General features: G+C 44.7%; 1 pseudogene; it reads left to right on the forward strand.

Annotated features, from left to right (window-relative positions):
* The first annotated feature begins 21,538 nt into the window (after nucleotides 1-21,538).
* Nucleotides 21,539-21,865, forward strand: LOC107541284 (small ribosomal subunit protein uS8 pseudogene; annotated as a pseudogene).
* The last annotated feature ends 319 nt before the right edge of the window (nucleotides 21,866-22,184 follow it).

Here is a 22,184-nt window from a genome sequence, read left to right on the forward strand (position 1 = left end):
CTTTCTGTGAATAGAAGATTACGTACAGATATAATGAAAACGAAGGAGTGTTATTAAATTCCAGCTATGTAGTATTGCCTATGAAAACTCTGCCCAAACTCGGCCCTCCCTTTATAGAAGGTGTGACTAGTAAGTAATATTAGGTAAGGATAAAAGAACATAAACAGCAAACTTAGTCTTTCTGCATGATGTAATCAAAAGTATTTGAAGAGACTTTCGAGCACTACTACAACCTTGGTCTGGGAAACACTTAGCAACAAGAGAGTTAATCACTGCAGTTTTTTGCCTATCAGCCTAAAACAGAAATATTTATTAAGATGCCTTAATCAATAGGCATTTATCTAGCTACATGTAGACGGAATGTGCCTCTTAATATAGGCTTCTGTAAACCCCCAAGGTACCAACCAGCATTATCTGTATGAGCATGAGAGTAACTGACGTCCCAACTCCACATGGGTCCAATCTTACCTGTTCTCTAACCTCAGGATAAACACCGCAGCTCCTCCAGTGCTAGTCTCTGGGAGTTGAGCGAGAGTTCCAGGCAGACTCGTCTAGGTTGCTTTTGGGCCTAGCATTCCAGCCCCGAAAAACTCCTAGAATCTTCCAGGTAACTTCCTTGGCTAGTAGATTCTTGATTTAGTAGTAGTCTCCATTACTTAAAAAACTCCAGGTTCCTTATGAGTTGGGTGGTGCCATGCCCGTTAGCACTGTCATAACACCGAAGGAATGAGATTTTTGGTATAGCGGTGTATTTTGGTGTGTTGGGTAGCTGTGCATCTCTGAGTACTAACGTGGTCTTTCACATTTTTATTGCATTGAATGACAATTGTCCTGTCTTACATATGTCCTTCAATCCCTTTTGGCACACGGCAGGACATAATGAAGATCTGAGGCCTTCGTTCTTTGACCCCGCGCTGAACAAGTGTACAGTGATACCCTTCCATCTTGCCCCGGGTGGAGAGTGATTATCTCTCCTCTCCTTGCCTCAGATTGGTGTTTAAAACACCTTGGCTGCTTTTAATGATTTCCATTCTTCCTTGCTGCTAAAACTGCCTGCCTAGTAGCTTGTATTCCTCTTTTAGTTCATTGTGTGTTGGAAAAGCATTTAGTCAGATTTGTGTCCAGCTTCACAACAAATATACAGGGTGTCCCAAAACAATTTATACACACTTTACAGCTGATAGCTCAATTGATGTTTCTTTCTTTTCAGATTTAACCCATTGGAATTAATAATTACTCAAAGTGTGCATACATTTTGGGAGGACGCCTTGTAGACTCTAAGAGAGGATCTAGTGCTTGAGCTTCAGTGTATGGTTTTGGTTTTTTAACTATGTGAGGTTTTTCCTTCCCTGTTCATGACTGTGTTCAGATAGCACTGTTTTGCTATGTACTTGCTTTGAGCAGCAAGATCCAATTACTTTGTTTGACCAGAGCCCTTAACTTATTTATACAGCTCACTAATCTTAGAAACGTCCCACCTAGAAACGGAGGTGTTAGGCCAGCTGGCTAGTTTTCTCTGCAGGGGTTAGATTAGTGATAGGGGATCATGCCTCCAGTGAATGGTAATGATTTTCGTACAAAGAGAAGAACCTGCTGTTATACTTACCAAGGATGTGAAATGGAAGCAGATAGCAATCCTGAGCCTCCAAGATGGACTTTTATTGCACTTCTGTGCCTTCTTGAGACATGATAACATCCCCAAATGTCATCAGTGTCCTTCCATGATCTATAGAGTATGTATTGCTTTTTAGTTATAAACTTGAATTTTTCATCACTTTAAAACTAAATTCTCACAGATTAAGAAAAGTGATTATAGACTATAGCAAATAGTGACTGAAAAGTTATTCAGTTTTGAGCACAAAAAGTCTGCAGTAGCTTTGGCTTTGGATGTATGGTGCTTGAGTGTCACATTGAGTATTTTCTATATCAGTTTAATGTTACTTTGGGATAATTGTTACTAAATATAAGATATGATTTAGTGGGACTGGCAATCTAGACCTTTTCTAATTGCACAGTGAAAAAAAAAGGGACTTCCCATGGCTGGTTAAGAGAAGGAACAAAGAAGGATCTACGTTATTGTTTTTCTATTTAAGTCTTCACTGCATTAAGATTCATCTTAATTAGATTTCTCTTTCTAATAGTAGATTAAATGAACTTGATGAAACAAGTAACAATACTGCTCAAGTAAGAATCGTCTGTCAAATATAACTGGGTTATGTAGCCTGTCAGCTAATTCTTGAAAATAATTTAACTTATTCAGTTTCTTGATTAGAATTGGCCTAGATTTCCTAAGCACATGGGGACTGTAACCTTTATATTTGATCAGAGTAGCTCTTAAGAGACCATTGTTAATAATCTTGTACCTGTTTCTAGGAAAGCAGGCTACAAAGGGCAAGTCATAATGAGGATCTGAGTTCAAGCCACATTTTATTATTACCATACGGGTCAAGGAGGTGTGAAAATCGACCTCTGCGTAATAATCTTGTACTCCCCCGGGCTCTGAAGTTTATTAGAATTTAATATTATGGTACTCCTTTGGCTCTAGGTCCTGTAAAGATCAACTCAACTGTTTTCCTTGGAGGTTTTCATTGATATTTGAAAGGAAGATAATTTGTGTCTATAAAATGCATTTACTGAAAAGGCAGAATTACTTAGTCAATGTCATGGTCAACAATCTGTGAAAAGGTCGGGAAATACCTTCTGTAGATGGAACCAAAGCCTGGACTGTGGAGGGGCACAGGGCCTCTGGGGAACGGGCAGCCAGCTGCCCAAGAGTTACGGCTCCGGACAGTCCCCGGCAGGACTCTCATCCTTGCCCGCACAGGTTAGTGAGAGCGGGAGGTCCTGGAGATGCCTCACCTTGGAATTAGCTGGGGCCCTCAGGAAGACCCACAGCTGTGAAGAGTAAGGTAACCAAGTTATTCCTGGGGCTCGGGGTTACCTTAAAGCTGCATCTGATGGGCTGGGGGGGTCTCTGCTGAGAAGCGGCAGCTCCCCACCAGTCTCTACACACGTTTGGTAAAGCTGTTTTGAGAATAGTTTTATATTTGTTCTGAAGAGAGTAAAGTGTCAAGTCCAGGAGAGGATGATGGGTAAAGGGGAAATTTCCCTTTTCACAGTCACGCTCATTTTACTTAAAAAAAGGCAAAGCTCTCCTCCTGCCACCATCTGACTGTGACCCGTCACCTTTGAAACAGTGAGAAAGAACCGGTTTTACTCCCATCGCTCCCTTGCGCTCTTGAGCACCGTGCGGGCTAGACAGCAACCGGTTAGTTTCGTTTGGCCACAGGGAACATCTGAAATACTGATATTGGGGAACCTCCTTTCCTCAAAGCCTCATAAAACTCACTCCCAAACCTTTGTTATATTGAATACATTTTTACTTATTTTTAATAAGTTATCAATTTTATAACGTTTTAATTGTGAACTAATAATTGTAGTAATTCAGAAGAAAGTTTTTAACTTAGAGACATACATATTTTTGTTATAATAGGGGGATCAAATGACACCTAAGACTAAAAAATACATCATTAGGATACTGTTTTGTCAGGGAAGTGGAATAAAAAGAATTTCAGGAGGAAAATAATGTTAAATTTTAATTTGTTGGTATTTTAAAAATGTATCGTGTGGTATTTCTATTCTGTCAAGAATATTTGAGTGATATACTGGTTTTATTTTTAAATGTCAGTGTAGAAAATGTGCCAGAATATATATTCTTTGTAGTCATGTAAGCTTATGATGAAACATTTTAGAGCTCAACTTATATGTGTGAGAAGATACACAGGTTTTTTTGTTTGTTTGTTTGTTTGTTTTTTAAAAGTTAGATGTGAGAGCAAAAATATTAGCAATCATTGACAGAAATAATCTGTTCAATACTTTGGCCTTGACCCTCTCACCTCAAATGATTTATGCTACCTCAGTCACCCTCTTTCCTGGTATTACCTTAGACTTTGCGACTACCTAAATCTTTACCTACTACCAAAAGTTGAATTCCCATTTTCCAGCATCCTGCCCTCTGACTACCACCTCCTGTGGTTCTAATTCACTCCCTCTGTACTCTGACTTGAGCCAGGATCTCCAAAATATGCCCACCCAACATCCCACCCTCTCATCTCAGGTTGGCTTTTGCTGCTATACCTGACTCATTCCAAGGCCCACCATGCTCATTACCTGCTTCTTGGTTTCTCTCCTTCAACCGTGTCAGTCCAGCTCAACCCACTTGGCTTCTGCAGCCGGGGGGCTAGAAAGAACTAGATTATTACACCACTGTGCTGACTGCTCATCCCTGCATTTCATGGTAAAGCTCAGCAGGCCGGAGAGTGGCCTGGCGGTCCTCCCACCTTTTCGTCAGTTTATTCTTGCTCACTGAGACCCCTGTGCTACGTTTTCTTATTTGTCTTTAACCCTCCAGTACTGCTCCTCCCTCCACACTCACAAAGGGATTAACCCACTTCTTATTTCACTAAAAACCACCACAAAGTTAACCAGAGATCACCTGCTATTTCCAGCAGAACCCTGGCCTTCTGATGGATGACAGTTCTTAAGGCCAGCAACCCCCCTTTTTGTGTATAGGAGCTTCATTCCTGCAGTTATTCCCTCTGTCTCAACTATCCATGTTTCCCTTTCCACTGGACTTTTCTATTCGCATGTAATGTTATATTTCCAGTCTTAAAAACAAGAAAGAAAAACAGTGACGACAATACAACCCCGCGTCCCCTGCCAACTAATGTCCCGTTTTCTTTGCTCACCTTTGGGGAGAAACTCCTTAAAAGGGTTGTCTGTTTTTGTCTCACTGTCTCTCCTCCATTCTTTTCACATTGGCTTTTTCTTCAGCATTCCATCAAAACTGCCTTCACGTCATCAAATGCAATTGTTGGTTCTCTGTCATTATCTTTTCCTGCCAGCATTTGACACAAATGATCCCTTTTTCTTATACTTTTCTTATACTTGGCCTCCAGGGTACAAAGTACACTTGCCCTAGAATCTCCGAAGTCACACATTGTTTCTTCTCAGTCGGCTTCGCTGAATGTGCTCCTCCTTCCTGTCCTCCAAATTCCGAGTGTCCTCGGCTAAGGCTTCAGAAGTCTTCTCCGTCATTCCCTAGGCAACTCACCCTGTCTGCTGGCTGAAACACCGTTTATGCCCTGATGGCCCCCAAATGGACGTCAGCCCCATATCCAGCCCTGCATACCCAGCTGTCCCTCCTCACTTCCTTGGCTCTAAGGACATCCCAAACTTCAGTGTAGCTCCCGACTTACACTCTTTCCCGGCCACGAACCAGTCCTTGTCCAGTCTTCCTCTCCACAGTAAAAGGAGAGTCCATCTTTGAGTTGGTCATGCCCGGGATCTTGAAGTCATCTTTGACTCCTTTTGTTCCCTTACACTCCAAAATGGATTTGTCTGCACATTCTGGCCGTTTGACCTTCAAAATAGACTCGCAGCTTGCTGCTCCGCTGCTCCTCGCCTCCCCGAGACCGTTATCCATCCATTCCGCCAGGACTCCTGGAATAGCCCCCTAACCAATCTTCCCGTTTCCACCTTTGCCTTTATGTGTATTTCTACAAGGTAACTAGAGTCCTCTGCTGACAGACCCATCTTACAGTAAAACCCAAAGTCCTTACGATGCCCTTGAAGACCCCACTTAACCCGGCTCCAGGCCTGACTTCTAGCACTCTCCTTTTGCTTCCCCTGTTCCATTCACATGGGCCACCTGGCTGTGCCCTGGGCCTGTCACTCCCTCTCCCCTCTGCCTGCAGCTTGCTTCCTCTACCCTGCAGCTACTCCACAAAGACCTAATTTATGCGCGAATCCCTAAGTATCTCTGACCCATCAGAATGCTTATCCAAATCTAGCTCCGCCTAGGTTAGGAGGAGAAGAGCATAATCTGTGAAACCCTCACTAGGGGCTGGTTACCTGACCTTGACCTCGGAGCATTTTAATATTGTTAGTCCTGCTAATGTAACATTAATCCAAACAAAACGTTCACTTGTGGAAATTTGAGAGAGTCTATAACGAGTATGCAAATAGAAGAGAAAGAACACCAAGAAAAATGTTCCAGTGTTATCTCCCGTGTACTTTAATTTTCCATCTCAGCGTGAGGTTGTTTGACTGCCTCCTTCCACTTCCTCGGGAGCAGGAACTGTGTCTGTTTGTTCACAGCTGTGCGACCAGTGCCTAGAATAGTGCAGACGTGCTGTCCGTCCTTAATAAATATTTTTTGAATGAGTATTATGAAACTTGTCAGTCTAGTCCTGTCTGTGGTCTTTAAACACGCCATCCCTTCTCAGTAGGCCTATTTCTTTGAATGAAGATGTTGAGAGGACCAGACATTGTGCATATTACTAAGTAACACTGGTGATTCTGGTGGGGGGGTCAACTTGTCAGGGCGTCATGGGAGCATTTAGCTATTGCATTCTTTTTCTGAATTTAAAAACTGATGTATTTAGTTCATGTTTTGGAAGAAAACACTTTTGGGAGAAAAACAGACATTACATTTCTATTGGCAAGTAATGTTACAGTGTTTCCAACCTTAAAAACAAGAAAGAAAAACTGACAAGAACCCCACATCCCCTGAATGCTTTTGGTTCCAAAGCCAGGAGTAAAATTCGATGTTGAGTAGAGGACATGAGAAATTAATTTCAATAATGCTAATTCTTCAAAGAATAGTACATAACACAGCCTATTATAGAGGCATTAAATGGACAGTTACCATTGCAAAATACTGACAGTCTGTTGGGCAGTTTGGTCTGAATAAAGGGAGACAGGGCTTGCTGAAGTTTTACCGGAACATACTGTGAGCTCAGAGCCAAGTCTGTCAGATTCTCTGATGACCAAGCCATCCGCATGGGGCTGGCTGCTTATCCACTGGGAAAGATGCAGGGTCATCTTACTACCTCGATTTCCTGTGTCAAAAAGTAGAAAGCCATCCTCTGCTCTCCAAACATGAAACTGCATGACTTTAATCAAGGAGGCCCTCTCCCCGGGGCTGTCTGCACAAATGCCTCCTTTTCCAGATGTTCCCTCCGCCTAGAGAAGTGGAAGACAAGACAGCAGATATGCTAGGCCACAGGTAGGTTAGAAGAAATGTCCAAAATGCTACATCCCGGAAGATGCAGATTGGCCATAGTCCTGTATGGTTTGGGGAAAGGAAGGTGTAGAAACAGCAAATATCTGGCAGAAGGACTGCAGTTAGGTTCCCACGTCCTATTTCTCACAGCAGCCAGCGGGACAGCTGTCCATCACAGTGACTGATGTGGCCTGCCCACGGGAACATGAATCTCAGTTGTGGCATCAGGGACATGCCCCACCTGAGAGGAGCTGAGAGATAAGGAGACTCTCCCACAGGGCTCATGGCTCGTGCCTCCCCCTTAGGTCTGCCACAGTAGAGCCCGAAGCAGATTATCAGTAGGACAATTAGTCTAGTGCATACTGCTTACACTACCTTTCCTTTATTATTTATTTATTGTTAATCCTCACCTGAGGGTATTTTTCCCATTGATTTTTTTTTTAGAGAGAGTGGCAGGGAGGTGGGGGTGGGGGAGAGGGAGAGAGAGAGAAACATCGATGTGAGAGAGACACATTGATTGGTTGCCTCCCTCATGAGTCCCAACCAGGTCCGGGGATTGAACCTGCAACCCAGGTATGTGTCCTTGACCGGGAATCAAACCCGCAATCCTTCAGTCTGAAGGTCAACGCTCTAACCACTGAGCACACTGGCCCGGGTGTCAGTCGTTTACCAGGCTGTCCTGCTAAACTGCTTCCTTTCGAGACCATCCAGTATTGGGATAGCATATAATGGAGCATATATATAGTCATAGCAAATGCAGAGAGGAGGCCCAACAGCCGTGCTCCCGATCTGTACCCAGCACTCGGTTTCATCCCGTCTCATCCCTCCTGCTGCTGCAGCTGTTAATCCCTCAGCCCGACGCCAGCTCAGTAAAGGTTGGCCATTGTAAGTGCAGCTCCAGGCAAGTGCCATTTACAGCTCGTGGTTTCTTCCCTCCACCTTGTTTCTTCCAGGAGAGTTTTGGTGCGGGAGCTGGGATTGTTTCTGGACAGGGCTCCCGGGTGGAACATTGCTAGAAGAAAGTAGTATAGGGGAGGTCGGAAAAACATTATTTCTACTCTCAGGGTCTCCAGCTGGGCCTGAGAATTAAATCAGCATAAGACAGATTAACAAGAGGAAAGAAAGCACGAAGATTTCCACCCCCACGTGGGAGCCCCCGTGGGAGAATGGAGACCTGAAGGAGTAGTTGAGTCAGATGCTTATACAGCAAGTTGGACACAGTCTGTACCAAATTAGGGAACCGTGGAAATGTGACAAGACCAAGGGACTTGGGCCCAGGCAGTTAGTCATGGAGACGCCACTAGGAAGGTAAGGGTTAGGCGAAGGGGGTCTGTTTGTAGACTTCCCTCGGCCTTGACGCCCCTTGGTGGTAAGGGGGTTTCCTCCTGGCCAGGGGGCACCTCTTCCCATGGAGCTCCATCTCCTGACTGCGGGAAGAGGAAGGAAGTCAGAGCGCCCTCCTGGCCTCTGCCCTTTGCTTAAGGGCCTTCAGCTCAAAATCGTCCTTAGCCAAAGTGGCATGTTTGGGGTGTATTACACCCTTCAGTAGTACATTGATTCAATTAAATAAACCTTCACCATGTGAGTCTTCTTGTGTGGCATCGTGTTAGTACTGAGCGGGGGCAGGGAGAGGGCTACAGAGCACATGTTCTTTCAGAGCTTATAACCTAATAGGGGAGACTCACACACACGCACACACACGCACACACACGCACATGCACACGCACACGCACCCTGGTGAGAAGTAATCAGGCACACCCTCCTCTCCCCATCACCGAAACCACCGAAGTCCTCCTGCCTTCAGCCACACTCTCCGCCTCCCTCCTGTTTGCTCGCATCTTAAACCAACCCCTGCAGCGCGTCCTGGTCCCGTCTCTCGTCGTGTTGACCACTTATTTCTGCCAGGACCCCCCTGTATCCCGCCGCATCACTTCATTTCTGCGGGACCACTCCTCTCAGCCTACAGAGCAGTCCAGCAGCGTGCATCTTTCTGTGCCCATCCCCCACAGTCGTCCCGCCTTCCCTTCTTCCCGACCCCCCTCGAGCTACTGTCCCCCGTCGCTGCTGCTGTTGCGGTCTCCAGTCCCCCCATCATCATCTTACCTTAGACCAGCGTCCATCCCAGGCCCCGCCGCACCTTCAGGTTGCCAGCGTCGGTGGGAGCGTCTTCGTGTTTATCTCCCTGGATCGCTCAGCAGGATGCAGGTCAGTTCACCACCCTCCTCGTTCTTGACACAGCTTCTTCACATAGTTCTTCACGCCAGGCCCTTCAGGTTTTCCCTCCACCTAGGGGATGGGACCTCCCATTCTTTTTGTTTCTTCTCCCTTCTCCAATGACTTTTAGATGTCCTGGGCCCCTTCTTCTGCCGATGTACACACTCTCCCGGGTGACCTCATCCAATCCCATAACTTTCAACACCTCTACCTCTAGATGACTCCTAAATCGGTATCTCCAGCCTTGATATGTCCCTGGAATTCCAGATCTGTATAACCAACTGCCAAATTGATTCATCCATCAATAGATTTAGTAGTTCCATTAATAATTAGTGGACATAATAATATTGTGTCTATTAGTATTCATTCACCACCTCTATATGCCAGCTACTGTTCTAGGTGTGGGGACATTTAGCAACACAAATGAATAAATTAGGTGATATCTTTTAAGCTGGTAGGTACTTGGAGTAAAATAAAGCTGGGGAGACAGATAGTGAGTGTCCAGGTGGAGGAGGGGGTGTTGCAATTTTAAATAGGATAGTTACTGAATGTCTTACCGAGGAAGTGACATTTGATCAAAGGCTTGAAGGAGGTGAGGGAATGAGCCATGTGCATATCCTGGGGAAATAACAATGGAGGCAAGAGGTACAGTAAGTGTAAAGTAACTGGGGCAGGCCGAGCCTTTGTGTATTCCAGAAACACCAAGGAGGTCAGCAGAGGGAGAGTCGCAGGACAGGTCAGAGAAGACATGGAGGGGTGGAGTGGGAACAGATCCCTAAAGGCTGGTCCACCACGGTGAGGACCTTGGTCTTTATATCGACTGAGAGGAAGACCCATTAGCAATTTTAAGCCGGAGAGGGACATAATTTGATTAAGTTTTTAAAATATCTCTGTCTGCTTTGTGGAGAACAGACTCTAAGGGACGAAGGAAGAGGAGCTGGGAGGCTATTTTAGTCACGTAAACAAGGGTCTTGGGCCAGAGGAGAAGCAGGGAGGTGGTAAGAAGCTTCAGGTTATGGGTATATTTGGGAGGGAGAGCGGTAGGGTTTGGATATTAGACTGGGTGGGATGTGAAAGGGGAGGGTGGAGCGTGACTCCAGTATCTTCGGCCTGAGCGCTGGAAGGATGAAGTTGCTGTTGGTTCGGGTGGAGAACACAGTGGGCTGGACAAGTTGCCAGATTCAGCAAATGAAAGTGCAGGATGTCCAGTTAAATTTGAATTTCAACTAAATACAACCTTTTTAGTTTAAGTATGTCCCATGCACAGAGAAGGCTTATAACACTAAATGTATTAAACAGGTTTGGTAGTTTATTATAAACCCAAGGGGGAAAGTCATACTTTGTATTTTTGCTATTTTGTGCATTTGTATGTTATTACAAACATAAAGACTTGTGAAATTTTACTTTAATTAATCATCTCCTTTATGAAGTCAAATCACTGTATTGTGTTCATATTTGTTACAGCTGCCTCAGTTCCAATTGGTCTGGACTCACTCTGCCCATCATTTTTTTTGGTGTCTTTTAAAACATTAAAATAAGTGTTTTTTGGGGGGGAAAAGTACATCCCATGCTATATTATTTATACTTACACTAAAAAGTTATTTGCTGTTATTCTACTTTAATTGGGCGTCCTTTATTTTATCTGGTAAGCCTAGTTTTGGAGGGAAGTTTGAGGTGTCTGTTGGAGATGTTGAACAGGCAGCTGAATCAGTGGGAGTGCAGGGGGAGCTCTGACCTGGAGATCAGCACTTGGGAGATCACCATCTAGGCAGCCCCTCAAGCCCTGAGACCCGAGGAAGTCAGTGAGGGGGTGAGCGTGGACAGAGAACAGGTCCGAGGAAGAGGCTTGGGGCCCTCCAGTGTGAAGAGGTGAGGAGATGAGGAAGACCCAGCAGAGAGGACGGGCGAGGAGGAGCCATGAAAGGGAGCATGGACGTGTGGACGTGAGTACATCCACTAGGTCCCTGAGGTTTCAGATGGCTCAGGCCCAGCTTTTGACCCCTCCCAGATTCTGTTTCTTCCCATATCCTCTCTCAATTTAAGACGGAACAGCATCTATCCTGTAGCTGAGGCTGAATATCTAGGAATTATCTTTAATTTCTCTTTACTTCACCCCCACCCATGTTTAGTCCAACAGCAAAGTCTGTCTCCTTTGCTTCCAAGACGTGCACTGGATCCATCCAGGTCTCTCCGTCTCCACTGCTCCTATCATCTCTCAGCTAAACCAGTGCAGAGCCTCTTGCTCCCCTAGTGCCATTTTTTGCATAGCATCCTGAACGATTTAAATGTATATATATGTATATATATACATACTTTGTATTTTTGCTATTTTGTGCATTTGTATGTTATTACAAACATAAAGACTTGTGAAATTTTACTTTAATTAATCATCTCCTTTATGAAGTCAAATCACTGTATTGTGTTCATATTTGTTACCGCTGTCTCAGTTCCCAATTGGTCTGGACTCACTCTGCCCATCATTTTTTTGGGTCTTTTAAAACATTAAAATAAGTGTTTTTTTGGGGGGAAAAGTACATCCCATGCAATATTATTTATACTTGCTCCCCTACTGCCATTTTTTGCATAGCATCCTGAACAATTTAAATAAATATATATGTATATATATGTATTACATATACATACATATATATACACACACACACATATATATATATAGGGTGTCCCAAAAAATGTATACACACTTTAATAGATGATAACTGACTTAATTTTCACTCCTTTTCAGTGTTAATAAATACTTTAGAGTCATTCAAAGTGTGTATACATTTTTGGGGGGTACACCCTGATCTCCCCTCTGTCAGATCTTGCAATGGCATCTCATTGTCAGCATCAGTGCAATGAAACCTGAACTCATTATGTGTGGTCCCTGTTCCCTCTGACTTTGCTTAGAAACCCTCTCTAGATAGCCCAGTGGGATTCAGCCTGGATTAGGCTGGGATAACCAAAGGGAGCCTGTTTTAATAGTCCCAGCAAAGAAAGAGGGCTTGATCTGGAACAATTGGGGGAGCGGGGAGGGAGTGTTTGTGCAGGTGCTCAAAGATTAGAGAGATTTCAGAAAGAGCCGCAACACGGTGGGCCCTCGATTTCTGCCTTTAATTGAATTCTTTGTGCCTCTTGATTTTAGGTCACGGATCATGAAGAATTATCTGAAAAGGCAAGGCTGTGAACTTTCGTCTCTCAGAAATCAAAAACTGGCTTTCTCGTTGATGATTCTCAATGTTGGTCCTTGAAAGCTGCGCATTCTGAACAGCCATTCTGTGTGTTCATTTGTTTGTGGCCACAGAAAGGTTAGGAGGGAAACGCAGATGTGAGAGACAATATATTGAAAGAAGGCAGCAATCAGGCAGCAGCCTGCTTTGCGGCACCAGCTTTCAAATCCTCCTGCTCAGCGCTGCTCAGCCTGCCTGAGAAATGACCTGGACAACAACTATATGTTATTCAGTCAGAGTGTCTGCAGAGGGGTCTCTGATCACAAGAAAAGGTGACTTAAGTGCTTTTCAAATACTTTAAAAAGATTGGAGGACAGGGGAAAAGGTGAAGGGACTAAGAAGTACAAACTGGTAGTTACAGAGTAGTCATGGGAATGTAAAGTACAGCTTAGGGAACATAGTCAATAATATTCTAATTACTATTGTGTCAGATGGGTACAAGATTCATCGGGGTGATCATGATCACTTAGTAAGTTATAGAATCTCCAATCACTGGAGTATACACCTGAAACTAATACAATATTGTATGTCAGCTATAACGGAAAAATAAAAATGATTTTAAAACACTTACTGTTAGCATTTGTCTAAAAGGATACACAAGAAACTAGTGTCACTGCTTGCCACTACAGAAGGCTACCAGACGCCTGGAGGTCAGGAGTGGGAGGGAGATGTATTTTTACTGTGTACCCCTCTATATATTTTGAATCTTGTTTTGTGTTTATGTAGTACCTACTCATACAGAACTAATTTTTACTATGATTTGGTATGTAAATTTTTAATTTTTCCCCCGAAATGGGCAAATATTTTGCAGATTGTTGGATCACCCTGGACGTAGAATTGGGAGCCCTGGGACCGCGTTCAGCGATGGGGCCCTTGGAGCTATCCAGACTAGGCCAATCCTGGTGCTACTGTGAGTTCCACCCTCTCAAATGTCAAATGCGGGACCACACAAGTGACCTCTGTAACCCCTTTAGGCCTGGACAGCCGGGAATGTGTGTGCTCACCTCAAAGTGAAAAAGTATCTTTTGACCTTTCTGTCAGAGGAGGTGTTTGCATCAGCATTGCCCATGAAATTTTGATGTCAGAGCTCCCCCCCCAACCCCATGTTGGTCCCCACCCACCTCTCACACCATGAAGCTGGTGGACTTGCCCAGGGGCTAAGAAATGGTGCCCAGCTTGCTGGTGATGCGCAGGCCTGCACTGGCCAATCCGCATGGGTCAAATCTGCATCTGAAGGCAAATTCCACCCTCCGGAGCCAACACACATGGAATATGTTAATACTCCCTTCAAATAGAAATCTTTTTTTTTCTTTTTTGGAAAAAACGATTTTTAAAGAGGGTTCTAGTTAATGGGCTACAAGAAAAAAAAAATATGTTTCCAAATGCTCACAGAGTCATGGTGTTATCAGAAGTAAAGAAAAAAAATATTTATTTAAGGGAACGATAAAAACCAGGCCCCCACAAATGGAGCGCTCTGTCCCCTTGAAACAGGCCGGAGGCGGGGGTGTCGGCGGTCTCCATGTGCTGTTTGGCCTCTGCAGGGCCTGCTAGACTAGAACTCAGGCCTGGGCTCCTCACTCTCACTCATGACAATGCTCAGGACACTGCCTGTAAGCAGTGAGCCCTGGGTTACTGTGAGAACCAGCCCTTCTGGGTCTCAGAGATTTTGTGTTTACGTTTTGGACTGATAGGGCCTCTCAGAAGTTCTTAACGCGGTTGCTTACGTTAATGTGGAGTGGACGTGAGGGAGGGTTTTTGATAAGAGGTCTTTCCAGTGGCCTTTTAGGCATTTGAATATAGAATCTTTATGCCCACAAAATCCCATCTGATTTTTCTGTTCCTCATTGCCTGAAATCTAATTAACAAATGTAGTTATAACTGGCCTGTGTTCTCCGTGCTGCAGAGGTCAGTGGGTCCTGAGCTGTAGACTCCCTGGGGGGGGGGGGGGGGGCTTGGTGAGAAGGGAGGAGTTAGGAGATTTCCTCCAGCATAGAGTGGGCTCCTTAGGGTGGCCCCCCAGGTAGCTGACAGAGAGGAACGGCATTCAGTCTCCTGTCCACACTCCCCTCCCCAGCCCCACGGGAAGAGCCCCGCTGGCCCCTGGGGAGGGTGGGTACCCAGAGGGTGGCTCAGAGCTGTGCTGGCTCCTGTCGATGCCACAGGCTGGGCTCACTCGCTCAGAAGGGGTTGGGGCAGAGAGAGTTAGGGTGTCTGGGAGAGGGATGTTCAGAGGGAAAATATATTGTATGAGAACACAAGCCCTCCCACTATGGCTGGTGCGTTCTCACTGCCCTTGACAATGAGACCCCCTTGGGGGCAGCGAGGACTTTGGGACCCTGCATGAACATCCCCCCACCCCAACTTTTCTTTAATTCCTCTTCTTGAAATAAATTTAAAAACGAATGAATAAATAAAATTCTAGTCCTTTCTATCCCTGGGGACCACGTACCCTGTAAAAGGGACTCCAGACATCTGGGTTTCGGTGGTATTTTTTCTATTTCTCTTTACCTCCCATCATGGGAGTGGCCCCTCTCCCCTTTCCGAGCAGGTGAACAGGTCAGTTTTCCTGTCTTCTCTCTTCAGAAGGTACTGCCTGGGGAAGGGGAGGCATGGCAGAACTGAAAATAATAACAAAATAGGAAAGAAGCTATTAAAATTCCATCCAAAGGGCTTTGGAATCAGAGAAGGGAGCCGTGAACTTTGCAGGGCAGTTAGAGAAATTTAACATTAAAGAGAAAAACCCATAAAAACATTTGATGGATTTTGAAGACAGGCAAAGAATGTGCCAGGTGGAAAGTGTGGAGAGATCCTGGCATAGGGAGCAATGGGAATGAGTCCCGAGAGCTGTGGGCATCGCGCTTTCTGGGAAACCCAGAGTTACTCTGAAGGCTGAGGGATACAGTCTTTTGAGGGGGGTGGAAAAAATAAGACCAGTGAGTGGAGACTTGTTTGTGAGGATCTCAGGACTGGTCTGTGGACTGTGAGCCAGTGAAAGTTTTTGAGCAGCAAATTGATGTGAGTGGATTTGGATCTGAGGAATTCACTGTGGACAGTGTGGAGGGCAGACGGGAGCGGGAGAAACTGGAGGCAGAAAGACCACGGCGACGGTGACCCTGGTACCTGATTAGAGAATATAGAGGCAGGGAACCAGGCAGTGGAACTGGGGATGGGGAGGAGTGGACTAGCCTGAGAGCTGTTCAGAAAGTAGGTTCCCAGGAGGCCCGAGAGACTCATTGGAAGTGGGGAGGTGGGCAGTGGAAAGACAGTTCAGGATGATTTTTAGTTTCTAGCTTAAGAGCGGGGAGCGCTCAGGAAGAGCAGTGGGAGCGGTGTGACAGGGAAGAGAGGCTTCCGTGCTGGTGGCAATGCAACCTCTCCTCTGGGTGCGGTGACCTCAGAATGCTGTTCCTGCTGAGGCTGCAAGGAGTGTCCCGTTTGTGGGGAAGGAGGAGGTTTCCCTGAGGGGATCTCAACACTTTCCCTGTCTTGGGAGAAAGACATTTTCTCAGCCAAGAAGCTGTAACTCCAAATGTAGACTTAAGCCCTGCCAGTGGGACTCGGTTGGTTGGGCTTTGACCCACGTACCAGGAGGTTGCTGGTTTGATTCGCAGTCAGGGCACATGCCCATGTTTCGGGCTCGATCCCCAGGAGGGGGAGTGCAGGAGGCAGCCCCTTATTTCTATCTCTCTCTCTTCCTTCCTCTCTCTAAAATCAATAAAAACATATTTTTTTTTAAAAATGTGGCCTTAAGCCCCCTTTTGATTCTGGATTTCCAGAAGCCCTCACCGCGTAGCTGTGATCAGGGTGGAGGTAGACTGTAGCCTGCAACACTCAGAGGAGGAGATGTTTTATAAGCCAAAGAATTTCCTTTTATGTTGCCTTGGGCTTTTCTCATAGCCGTGAGCCTAGTCTTATGAAAACAATCTAGCCTTGTAGCAGCTGTGCTGAGATGCCTTCAAGAAGGGGGCAGTGCAGCCCCCCTCCCTTTAAGCCGGGAGAGTAGCAACCACACGCAGGGAGAGACCCTAAGGGCAGGATGAGTGCGGCTGGGTTACGCCTGCCAGGTGCAGTGGCCTCTCCCCTGTAGATTTGCCCTCATCTGCCAACGTTGGAAAGCGAGGCTTTGTTTTGTTAGGGTGGACAGATACCTTCCTTCTTCAACGAATATGTTGTTCGAGAGGCCGAGGCTACGTCATTCCGAATGTCCAGTAGGAAATACCATCTGCTTGCCGTGACCACCAAGAAGAAATAAGCACCCATAGTCTTTCATTTACCCTGCCCCAGCTCCAAATATCGGCAAGCTTGCAGTAACTGTAATTATATTCAACTTGAGTTACATCAGTTACCATATTTAAACAATAGTTTATATATAAACTTTCAATAATAAGTTCACATGAATTTTACTCAAAGCGATGAGCCATTGTAATTCCATTTGAATGGTATGTTTATGGATTTTTATGAGTTCATTATAAGGGGTCATTTTCAGAAGCCTCTTAAAATGGACTCAAAAGAAGTAATGGACTCAATAGGCTTGTTCAACTTGCCTATTTTTAGCATTTCAAACTTGTCTCAGCGTCAGTAGGTTTATGGGAACTAGGGCCTCCAGAACTGGGGATTCTCATTGACACTTTTAAGCAGGGTGGACTGCGAGAAGGAATCTCCCTGTAGGGACTCTTACCTTTCCTAACCTTCTGGGTTTTGAGCTACAGTACCCTCCCTGTCCTCTGATCAACAAGCTTCCACCAACATCTTACATCGAGCGCTAGGGGGGGACATCATATGAGCCAAATTTGCCCCCACATAGTTCTTTGCACAGAGCAAGGAGCTGGTAATTTGTAAAAATCATCAAAGAGGGCAATGTGTGGATTCTCATGTATTGAAAGATTATAGTGGCGTGTTGGTGGCCGTGCCTCCGATGGGAAGAGAAGGCAGTCACTGGGCCCTCTGCTCACTGTCCCCTTTACCTGGCCCCCAGGTCTCACTCCTGCAGGGGGCCCCTCCCCGGGCTCTCTCCTTTCTGTCCTTGCACGTGCTCTCGTCCTTGACCAGTCAGCCCAGCCGTGGTGCCGCGGCATCTCTGGTGGCTTCCCTGCATCCTGGCCGTCCTTCTGTAAGTCACCTCCTTCTTAACCTCTCATCAACTCAGCTTAATTGGGATGCCCTCTCTCTTCTCTTGTGGGGTCTCTGTTGGATCCATAAGGTTGAAGTAACCAAAAGGAAATGACTTGTGCAAATAAGACAAGATTCAATTTAAAAGTACAAAAGATTCAGCCTTTCTCTAAATTCTTAGCTACATGGAGAAAATGGCTGATGCTAATATAGCCCACAAGGGGCCCGGGTAGCAATAAGGTCATCGGTGTCTTCATTTATGAAGTACAATATCCTTTCCAGTGCCCGGGATCTTCCTTTCCAGGTCCTCTCCAGTCAAAGGACACACACTCCTCTCTAACGAGGTGACTGGGAAACCAGTGATGAAATCCCTGGGTAAACGTGGAAAGATGACTGTCACATCCTAGCCTAGTAGAGCTGGAGTACCACGTGTGTTCAAAGGAAACCACTTGTCTGTGTGTATCAGTCAGAGCCACCCCTCTTTCTGCTTTATACAGCGAATCCACTCTCAGTTCTACCTCTCAGACCCCCTTTTTCCTGTGCTTCACTGTTAAACTCTGTCCCCTTTCCCTGACATTATTTTTAGGCATGTTTACAGCATTAACTGGTTTTCAATTGTGCATTTGCTCCTCTAGCTCCTGGCAGATCTTTTGATTCCTAATTCAGAGACAGGATGGAAAAAGCATGGATTTCAGAGCCCGACAGGCCTGGTCAAGGATCCAGGCTCTGTCATTTAGATGGAGCATGCACGTTGCTTCGCCAGTCTGAGTCTATATCTGCAGCTGTAAAAAGTAGAGATATTGACATGTACATATCAGGGCTATGGTGATAAATCTGATTCTATCCTGGCTGGTACACAACAAATGTAAGATCCCCCCACTTTCTATTTCTATCAAAGCATAATGCAAAATAGTCTTACAATGATGACAATAATAACATTTGTTAAGCCTTACTACGTCACCAGTGCCATGCTAGAAACTTTAGTCATTTAACAAAATTATCATTTAACTCCCCTTTTCTTCTCTCTCTGTTATTCTAGCTCAGCCTTAGTTTTCTGTAGCAGCTACAGATTTTCTGTAGCTCAGATAGCTCTTGACGCTGATGAAACCTTCCTATCCTATCATTATCTCGAAATTACAAAACCTCTTATCGCCACAACTGGCTTCTTTCTGAAGCATCCTTTCCATTATCTCACTGCTCTGATCAGGAGTTTGCAATGGCCCTTCCTGTCTCTCAGACGGAGAGATTAACTCTCAGCCCCCAGCCCCGCGCCAGCCCTCCGACCAGGGTTTGGCTGGGAGAGTCCACCGGCTCCTCTAACTCCCCGCCCGAGTGCTCCGTCCGCCAGCCCACTTCTGGGCATGAACACACCACGTCTCACTACTGGCTCCATTATGTAAACTTCGTTCATGCTCTTCCTCTGCCTAGAACAAGATTCTTTCCTTATTTCTCTTCATCTAAATCCAAGAGCAGCCAAAGCTCAAATCTATATAATTAATATTTGTTTTGCTTTGAAATTTTTTTCTGCAGGTAGATAGGTTCCACCTCTCCAGCCTCTACAAGTTATAATCCTTCAAGGAAAACAAAATAATATTCCAGTGCTTTAATGTTTCTCTCTGCCTCTGAGCCTAATCAGAATGACAGGAAACAGCAGGTACTTAATAAGTACAGAAATAAATCACAGTTATAATCATTAGTGAGCCACAGACCCGTCGACCACAAACACTTCAATGCCGAAAGATTTCAACTTCAGCCCGTGAAGCAACTTTTGCCGATTGATATGTGCTATGTGTCGGGTTAATGATATGATATATATGTAGGGTTAATTTTGTTTTAAATGCATGCATTTTTTCAGCCAAACTACTCAAGAAGATTCCAAGAATTTGCAACCAAAGCTACGTAAAAAATGATTAAACTGTGGATGGTTTCCTCAGAACCATGTAATGAGGACAGGAGATAATTGTACAGCTTAGTTTCCAGATTGGCGAAGGGTTACTTTCTTGAAATGTGACCATCTTGTCTGTTGAAACCTAACATAATTGTGTACTTGAATATACACCTTACACAAGGTAAGAGGATGACATCCAACCAAGGTGTTTGTCAGAACCACTACCATTGTTCTTCGTATCTCAAAAAAGCATGTATAATTTAGGTGTAAGTAAGTTATGCAGCTTATTTTTAAAACACAACTATAAAGCACAGTATCCCAGGGCAATATCTTCGGCATGCTGACTTGTAAAGATGGATGGGACAGTAACTAATGACCTTCCATAAGAGACCCAGAGGAACAAAATAGCTGCAGACTGCATACTTGCTGGAGCTTACTGTGGGGCAAAACCAAGTGGGGTGAAAAAATACTCATTGTTCACACATTCTCTGATTTTACAGCATGGAGGTTACGGCATTCAAGCACGTTGCCTGAATAATTCTGACTCGGGGTTTCCTGGGTCAGGGCCTAAGCGAAGGACAGTTCTAACCGAGGCCAACACTTAGCTCTCAGCTTCACGGCAGCCAAGGAAAAATGATGATTTATGTGTCTTTTGTTATTTGACACTTGAAGAGTCACCAGTTCTTTAGGAGATAAACTATGAGGGAAGCTGGTCCTGGGACACTGAGCAGCTAAGGCAGGGACTTCAGTGGAAATTTCCAAAACATGGCCTTTCTTGTCAAGAGGCGAGAGATGAATGTGCCAAGATAACTCTGTAAAACATTTTGACAGCGCACTCAAGTGATTTAATCGTCAGAACCTTCGGACACAGCCATATTAAGAGGAGGGCACTAAGAGGACTGATGTGGTCTGTTTGGTCTTTAAAGCTGAAAGTAGAGTTAAAGAATGATCTAAATTGAGTTTCAGGAGTCGAGTTAGAAACCCATTATCTACCCGGACGGCATGGCTCAGTGGTTGGGCATTGACCTGGGATCCAGAGATCGCGGTTTGATTCCTGGTCAGGGCACATGCCCAGGTTGTGGGCTCGATCCCCAGTGGGGGGCGTGCAGGAGGCAGCTGATCAATGACTCTCATCATTGATGTTTCCATCTCTCCCTCTCCCTTCCTCTCTCTGAAATCAATAAAGATATATTTAAAAGAAAAAGAAAAGAAAAGAAAAGAAAAGAAAAGAAAAGAAAAGAAAGAAAAGAAAAGAAAAGAAAAGAAAAGAAAAGAAAAGAAAAGAAAAGAAAAGAAAAGCCATTATCTCCTTTTCCACTTTTTCCAAGTTCCTTTTCCTTTGTTCTATTTTGGTTTATTTGTGGATTAAAAAGTAAATAATATATGTATTAACATGAGAGGGGGCTCCCATACAGAACACTGGCTTCAGCCAAGGAGAGCACTGGAGGATGAGCTTCGGACTGGGCTGAATTGTTTCTGGAACCTGTCTCCTACTTCCTTCTGGGGCTCCACTTTCCCAGGGGACTCTCTCAATTTCACTGCCTCTATCACCTCCCAGTCAGGCCTGTAGGAACGTGCCATCCTACTTTTGAACTCTACCCAACCTTGGCCAAAACAGACTTTCTCCGGCTCCCCTGAGCACTCATTCATTCATTCATTCATTCATTTGCTGATAGTGCAGCGTCTTTGCAGTGCTGGACGCTCATCTAGATCCTGAGCAGCAGAGAAGAATGAGGCCGACTCCTAGATTCTTTCCCAAATGGAGCTGTCATTGCAGTGGAAGAAGATACAATAAACATAAATGTAAATATAACAAGTGTCAGCATGAGGACCATTAGAGACTGTGTAGTGTTTACAGGAACTTACATACTTTAAGGGAGAATACGAAGAAATGATTATAAAAAAATACAAATAACAGGTATTTCCATGTGAAGCTTTTTAAAGCACAGTTTTGTTCTTTTTAAATGACCATCCTCTGGCTCCTCCTGCCATCTTTCCGGGCCTCCCTAATGGTGCACATGACTGTCCTGGCATGTGATTGTCCTGGCTGCTGCCCTCAAGAGTATCAATGATGCCAAAAGAGAGACAAATGCCAGGTTCTCATTAGGCCACACTCCAAAGTCTTCGTCTGGTTTCTCACTGTGATGATGAAGCATGGTGACATCGGTGAATTTGAAATCATTAATGATCATAGAGCTGGGAAAATTGTTGTGAACTTAACAGGCAGGTCAAACAAGTGGAGTGATCAGCCCCAAACTTGATCTAGAAAAATGGCAGAACACCCTGCTTCCATCCCACCAACTTGATTTCATTGTTCTGATAACCTCAGCGGACATCATGGACCAGGAAGAAGCAAGATGAAAACACACAGGAGGGAAAATCCTGGGATTCTTTTTCTAAGAATGTAATGCATACATGCAAATAAAATGCCTCTGTGCACTCTGGTGCTTCAAAAAATATAAAATAAAATAAAATAAAATAAAATAAAATAAAATAAAATAATAAAATAAAATAAAATAACCATCCTCTAGCTTCAAAGAGTTGGTTCTTTGCCACTAGCCTGTTGTTTTCTGTGTGGTCTCAGCCATCTTGCTGGCTTAGCCCTCAAAAATCTGTTCTAATGCTTGTCTTGTCTCCTAGACTCAACATTTTTCTCTTTTCAAACATCACTGCCAAGAAG

Source organism: Miniopterus natalensis, chromosome 2 (genome assembly GCF_054644295.1).
Source record: "Miniopterus natalensis isolate mMinNat1 chromosome 2, mMinNat1.hap1, whole genome shotgun sequence".
In the NCBI taxonomy this organism is placed as follows: domain Eukaryota; kingdom Metazoa; phylum Chordata; class Mammalia; order Chiroptera; family Miniopteridae; genus Miniopterus; species Miniopterus natalensis.